Source organism: Gossypium hirsutum, chromosome D07, assembly GCF_007990345.1.
Source record: "Gossypium hirsutum isolate 1008001.06 chromosome D07, Gossypium_hirsutum_v2.1, whole genome shotgun sequence".
Taxonomy (NCBI): domain Eukaryota; kingdom Viridiplantae; phylum Streptophyta; class Magnoliopsida; order Malvales; family Malvaceae; genus Gossypium; species Gossypium hirsutum.
In genome coordinates this window covers 24,119,353-24,127,525 of record NC_053443.1, presented here as the reverse complement: position 1 = coordinate 24,127,525, position 8,173 = coordinate 24,119,353, and positions in this window count along the sequence as shown.

Genomic DNA, 8,173 nt, shown 5'->3' with positions numbered 1-8,173 from the left:
AAAGACAAAAAGGTGGCAGACGTTGGAAACTGGTGGCGCCAAATTATTTGGCTCCACCAGCAAAAGAAAAATTGTTTAAAGCCCCCTATGTTTTCAGAAATTGTAGTATTTTCCTGATATTTATACAGGTGACACTATTCTACATGGCTCCACCAAAAAAATGATTTTTTTATCCCCGTTGCTGATGTCGCATGTTGGTGGCGCTAAATACTTTAGCTCCACCAACTTGTACTGTAGATTTTAGGTCATTTTGATATTTTATAAAAAAAATGAGTAATTTATGCAATTAATTAAAATTTTTGGGTTGGTTTTAAAATAAACACAAAAATTACAAAACTGACAATTGAATAGAAAAAAACGACTGGTTGACTTCTATGTTGGTGAATAGTTTTTGGATTAGGGATTTAAAGGGCTTAAAATCCTAATTGATTCAATTTTACCTCTCAGTCACTATTTCACCCAATTAGATGATTTAGTATGGCTTATCTTTTCACCTTACCAAACTAAATCGGGACAACCGAATTGATTCCCAATAGGCTCTTTTTTCGGTCTCACTAATCTAAATATTCTCCTAGAATCATGAATTCTAGGTTTTAAAGTTTATTCTATATAGTATAATTTTGATGATTTAGTCCCTGCACCAAAAACTAAGCAACATTTTCATCAACCAACCACCATAGGCTTAGTCACCATTCATCATCATATACAAACAACAATCAAACACATGCTAAAATGATTCATTAAAGGAAACAAAAAAGCAAAGTTAGAGGAATCTTAGGGGATTTTGGTGGATGCTTTGAAGAAGATGATAACAATAACAATGGAGGTGAAAACATAACTAAAGTTAAGATTTTTATGCTTTTAAAGGTAAGAAAATTTGAAATATATTGAGGGGCTTTGATGCGGTCGTTGAAAGCACCAAAAATATCCTATCACTAATAAATAATGAAAAAGAATAGTAAAAGGGAAGTAGGGTCAAATCCTCAGGGACTGGACTTGCACAATATCTTGTTTCGTAAAATCCCAGGCAAAATCTTGCCCAAGAAAACCTGCGTTCCTGGAAAAAAATAAAATAAAAAAATAACAGAATTGAAGGTTTGGATCTGAAAACAAAAAATAAAATAAAAACAGAATTAAGAATATTGAATTGAAAATTCGAGAAATTAAAAATAGAGTTGAGAGAAAGGAAATTCTTATAGGGGTTCTAGCCTCTAGTTGTCTCGTTCTGCCTTGGGTTCAATCCTTAGCTTTTAGATGATCCTTCCCAAACTGAATAAACTAGTTATAGTGGAAGAGGACACCTATGACCACCAGCTCTAAGGATTTAGACTTACAATTTAGTGGAATCTGACTCTAGCCACCAATCGCTTCGTGGGTTCGTCTTATGCTAGATCAACGCTTCTTAATGGCGAATCCCACGCCATTTTGTCTCTTGGGCTCGCCAACCTTTGACGCAGTAAGCTAACAAACCGACTATGCAACCTTCCCAAAACAAACAAAACGGCCGCCTTTGCATATGTTGAAAAGCTTACATCTTAAGGGACATGGACGGAAGCGTTAACCCCATGTGCGGAGAAATGATGAATACTCGGCGAGGAGGGTAAGTACTAACTCTAAGCCTCAAGAACCCTTTTTGGGGAATATCGACAACCTTCGGCTAGATGGGTTTAGTGGCTCATGGTTGTGGTGGAAAAGAAAATAAATAAAACGAAAATGGAGATTTTATTGAAAGGAAATATGAGAAGAACAAAAGCCTAGACTTTTTGGGAGAGAGTGTTTACAAAAAAAGATCTTTTTGAGTCACTTCACCCCCTATTTATAGTGCTAGGGGAGATAGTCTAATCCTACTTAAACTCCCAAAAGATAAATACATTTAATTGAAGATAAATAAAGATAAATAAAATAAAATCCTAAAATTAAATAATCCTTAATAATTATCTTAATATTAATTATCCTAATATAATTAAAATAGAGTTTAATAGAATAAAATCTATTCTTTTTACATTTCAACCGTTGTGTCCTCCATGCTTGCACTTTTGGCACCAACTTTTCCTTGTGTAGCACATTGGCCAATTTTATCTCTAAATTCACGCTTTTGACCCTTAATTTTGCTTTTGCCTCAAATTTAGTCCCTATGAGATAAAAGATCATAAATAGCTCAAATTAGCAGGATCACACTTAGAATAAATACATAATTAATACATAAAAATACGTTATTCTAGAGTGTTATCAGGCTTGAAGAGAAATCAAAATACAAAGTAAAACTTGAGTACTTAATTGCAAGGAAAGAAAGTACTTAATTGCAAGGAAAGAAAAGCTACAGTAAAAACTAACAAAACTAACAACTACACCAACTAAGCTCAGAAAAGTAAAGAACCTAAACCTAAAAATGAAGAAGAAACTAACAACTAAATAAAATGTGTCTCCTTTAAGTTGACAGCCAAAAGGTTTTTAAAATAACTGAAAATTCAACCCTAACAAAGACAAAATTGCTCTTAAAATGTGTGTATTGACTTGGGTTGATGTTGGAAAAAATACTACCTCTGCAGCATTTTTCACCCCGTCAGCTAACGGTGCTAGACATCTAGGCTTTAATGTTGCGACACCCTCAATGGTGGCACACTCGTGGCTCTGTTGGTTCTCAATGTCATGACATTCACTGGCCAAAGTTGTGACATCCTTGGTGGTGACCCACGACTTCTTCACTTCAAAAACCTTCAGTGATATTGCGACCTTGGAGGCTTGGTGTCGCGACTCTCTTGACAACCAGCTCCAGGTTAATTTAATTTTATTAAAAATGTTAAGTAATTATTTTAAATTTAAATATTTTTAATGTTTGACAAGTAACACTATATTTATATGACATCAACAAAAATTATAACTTTTGATATTAAAAAATAATATAAATAATAATATTATAACAAAAATTATATAAATTATTTTCGTATAAATAATCTTAACAATGAAAAACAAAAATAATAACTTTTGATATAATGAAAAGTTATAATATTATTGTTTTTCACTGATCAAAATACCTCAAATTATAACTTTTGAAAATTTATTGAAGAGTTATAACAAAAATTATAACTTTTGATATTAAACAATAATATAAATAATAATATTATTTTGATAATATTATTAACAATAAATTCTATTGATATTGAGATTTTATGTTGGAGCTCGACTTAACAATGAAAATTTTTTAATAATATAAATATATGTGATATATTTATATTGTTTTTACTTTTCAAATATAAAAGTGAAGAATTATATTATTTTAATTTTTCAAAAAGTTACAAATTTTATAACAATTTTGAGAAAATAAATATAATATATTTTAATTAATACATATTACATAATAGTGTAATACCGAACTCATATTTTGCACGAGATAATAAACTAGTTATTTAACTATGCTAGCCTTGTGATACAAGATCAAACTTCTCACATGTCTTTAAGTAATACTAAAAACACACACATCATTTAGGAAAAGTCGCTAAGGTTGATTGATTCGAAGGAAAGGGTGTGAGATAGTGATAGCAACCTGCATGGGTCTGCTGTTTTTCTGCTTCACTAAATAGCTTGTTTTTGCAATAAAACAAAGAAAAAACAAAAAAAGATGAGATTCATTAAATGAAGAAACTAAGCTTGTGATCTCAGCCCTTCAAATTACATGCTCTATAAAACATAAATCAATTCTCATCCAATAATAATTGAATAACACAATTTTGCTCTTAATTGTGCTCAGCTACCCTTAATCCTATAGCCTCGTATTGAAATACAAAACTCAACTCAAGGCAATTTTACGGTAAATATATATATACATACACATATATATATAAGTTGCTTTCTAAAAATGAAAATACAAGTTTCCAGATGTCAGGAACCATATGCTAAAAAAAATAATACTTCACCTGTTGCATAAAACTCTTAATAATCAGTCTCTCCCAAGCCAGGGTGTTTCTCATCAAAGAAGAGATTATCATTTTCAATGCTGAAAAGAGGCGAGAGATTTGTCTGGAAAATGGATTTGACTAAGCAAGAAAATAGGAGGAGGGGCCCTTACAACATCCATACAATGACCAATGTGCAGATTACAAGGCAGACACAAGATTAGTAAAGCATGGAAAATGGGTTTGACTAAGCATCTGTGAAAGATGTAAAGTTTTGTAAACCAATGCTAATTCAAAAGGTTGAACATACAATCCTGAATACAGATTCCAAAATTCCAGATTTAATTCCCCCTGAAGATTCAGCGTCTTAAAATCAAAATCAGAAAACCACCATATATCATCTTATCAAAATACCACAAAATCAGAAAACCACCATACAATCCAGAAAACCACAACATCAGTTTGTGAATTACAGGCAGAAAATCAAAGAACCCTATTGGTCATATTAATATAACAAAGATCAATCAGTTCATCAATCCAAAAATAAAAAAAGAAAAAAGCAAAAAACTACTTCAACATAAACTAGGGTTAACAACTTAACCTTGTTAACAGCAGCAAACTCACCTTTGAAATTCAAAGGTAGAAGACGTAGAAGCATCGCTCTAACCTTTAATTCTGGAAATGGGTGGAGCCGTGGAGGACCAGTGGTGGAATGGTGGATCGGTGAGGTGGACTTTCGAATTGGGGAAAAAAGGGAGGAGAGAAGGGCTTAGGGATTTTGATCAGCGCACGGGCTTAGGGAAATGAGAAATGGGAAATGGGAAATGGGGTGGGGAAATGGGAAATGTATTTTAAAAATAAAAAATATACATTTATTATATTCTAGCCGGGCCGGGCCGGGTCCGGGCCAAAAAATTTTTGCCAGAGTCCCGGCCTGTTTTCTAAACGGGCCTCATTTTTTTTCCAAACCTATATTTTGGGCCTATATTTTTACCCGAACCTTCCCATATTTCGGGCGGGCGGTCAGGCTGGGCCGATCCACCCGACCTATGATTACCTTTAGTTATGAGGCGGTATCCGCAAGTATACGGGTTGAGTTGTAATATAGTTTTTACAGTAAAGTAGGTGAGTAATCCGAGGATCGTACCCAAGAAAGGTGACTACTAAATCAATATTAACCTAGACAATTAAAGATCTAATTAATACTTTGAATCAGTTATAGTATGAGAGTAAAATAAGAAATATGTCTAGGGTTTGTAAAATAATAAAATAAAATAACAAAAAGAAATTAAAGTTGTGAGAGATAGAGATAAATAAAGTGAATACAAATTTGAGAATGGGTGATCAGCTCGTTGCAGTAATCCTAATTAAGTGTCATCTTGGGTTCCTCATCAATCAACTAGTCGCTACCTAGCAAGATCTTCTGATCTTCCACTAACATAACGAGTCAGCAAGAACTACTTATCTTCCGACCTTATAGTCTAGACTGGCTTGGGATAAAGGTGTTCACAAATGGGCAATACTTATTTTAGGTTAATTCATACATTGATGACTTCCCAAGGTTGTCAGGCTTAGGGTTTGTTGCACGTTCTTCCTTTTCCAAACAATCGATTCATTGATTAACCGTAAAAAATAGTTAAGAGATCATGCATCCACTCACTAATCCCCCATAGAAGGATTAATTCCTCATGGCTTTAATAAACAATATAGAAGGAATGGAATAATTAATCAAGAGGAATGAAGGGAAATAGAGAGTTTAAGAAAGTCTGATTGATATTGAATAATACCAATCCTCAAAAGTTGATCTTGCTTTACAATCAGATCTCTCGGAGGAACAAATAAACTGAACTATGAAAACCTAAAAGAAACAAGAAAACAAATTTAAAACCTAAGAAAAGAATCTGAGATAATGGAATGTTATCTATAATGTGTTCTAGAAAAGTCTATTTATAGACTTAAAGTAGCCGTCGTCCTTAGCCCTAGGGCAGCTGATGTTCCAGAGCTTAAAGTTTAATAGTGCAGACCAAAATGCCCCTACTTTGTGTTTAATTCTCATCACGGAGTCGATGTCAGACACACCAAGACCTGTGTCGTGACATAGCAACCAGTTTGGTCATCTGTAGTAGGCATCTTCAAGGATATGTCACGACATCCTCAACCTGTGTAGCGACATTGAAGGCAGTTTCTCACTTTCTCTATTCTGCTCTCTATGTTGCGACATTGGATCTCCCATGTTGTGACATAGCATCTATTATTGGCCCTAAATTCCTTCTAATGGTCTCCTACAAACTCACAAAGTATATTAGCTCTCCCTTAGATTTGGCCCTTAAGGTCAATAAAAGACACGATGTGCACATTTTATTAGATGTACGTAAAATACAAAAACTTAACAAAAACATAACGAAAATACTTGTATTCAAGCTCCTTAAATGTGAAAACTAGTTTAATCTGCTACACCAAATTACGCCAGATCAGACTTCTATTGGGCCCATTTTGGTACTCGTTAGGGGCGTGAGCCCATCATAAAAAACTAGCCTTCCTCCTTCACCTAAACAAAAACAAATTTATTCGAGTAAGGTGTAATCTAACAAGTGGGTTTGGGTTTCCAACCCAATGGTTTATTCATTTTTTTTACCCGCAATCAACAACTAGCTAATGAGGCCACGGAGTATTATTTCAATCGCTTAAAGTTGGGTTTCTCTCTTGTGTTGGAGAGTCTTATTACTGTCAAAATCGTCTTCGATTTTAACCTAGAGAATCATAGCCGCAATGGTTACAGGATCTCAGATAGTGCTATTGAGGCTATTTCTCGAGTCGTACACCCCTCCAATATGATGTGCCCTACAATGCTTTTGATGACTTAATTGTTGTTTTGGTTGGAAGGAAAGAGGAACCTTTAAACTTCTTTTACACTTATTGTAGGAAACGTGTGCACTGCTGACCCATTCCACCAGAAGTGGTTTCTAATTAGTCATTTGATTAAAGATTTTATTCCTCGTATGGCTGATCTTAACTTTTCTTTTACAGGTTCTGCTTAATCATCCACTTCATCTTAGACTTCAAGCAACATGGACGTGGATGTCTGATGGTCACTAAACTAACTTTAAATACGATTAAGGCAAGCGCACCTATCGAACAATAGTATAGTTATGATGAGTAGGGAATATCGTATCCACGAGGACTAAAAGTACTAGTAATTACTATTTTTCTATTATTTAGCCGAAAAATTGAAGTGATTGTTTTTAATCTAAATTTACTATCTAATTGAACTAAGAACACAACAGAGAATGAAATAGGAAAATAATCGAAGATAACCACTGAGAAAGATAATACCCAGGAAAGAATTCACCTAGGCTTCACCTATTATTATGAATCTGAGTTAAACGATTTATTCACTTGTGTCTTGATCCGTAGAAATCCCTAAATTATGTTAATATCTCTTTCAAGAGTAAGAACAACTAACTCTAGGTTGATTAATTGAAATCTCTTTCTAATTAAAACCCCTATTTTCGTATCAACTCGATCTATGGATTCCCCTATTAGATTTGACTCTAATCCAGTAGATTTATGTCGTCCTATTTTTAGGATTGCATGCAACTCCACTCAATTATGCTAAATCTACTCTTAAACAAAGACTTTTGCTCCACTAAAATAAGCACATTAAATATTAATTAATATCCTGAAAGTATTAAAACAATAAATAACCATACATAATTGAGAACAAGAATCAAATATTTATCATGTAAATTAGAAATTAAATAATAAGATTCATCATTAGGTTTCATCCTCCCTAGGTATCTAGGGAATTTAGTTCATAATCCTGAATAGAAACATCTCAAAGCTAGGATAACCACAAGACATAAAGAAACTCAATAAAACTTTGAAAGAAATTAAACGAAGATCTTCGATTTTGAGGGAGATCCGCTTCTGAGTTGATTCTGATGGCATTCTTCGAGTGTTTTCTTTGATCTTCTCTGATTGCCCCCATAGGTCTTCTTCTAACTTGTATTTATAGATTTTAGAATGCTCAGAAAGCCTAAAAATTGCGTTTTTCCGCGTATTTGGGAAGCAGGGTGTGAAATCAACACGGGATGGCACATGGTCGTGTGGCCAGCCCGTGTGGAAATGCCCAGGCCGTGTGGATCTTGAAAATAGCTCTTTTTATCTAATTTTGGCTTGGTGTTTCTCTCCTTTCGCTCCCAAATTCCCTCATAAGTATAGAAACATGAATTGAAAGGATTAGGAGCATCAGATTCACTAATTTGCATAATTAATAATCC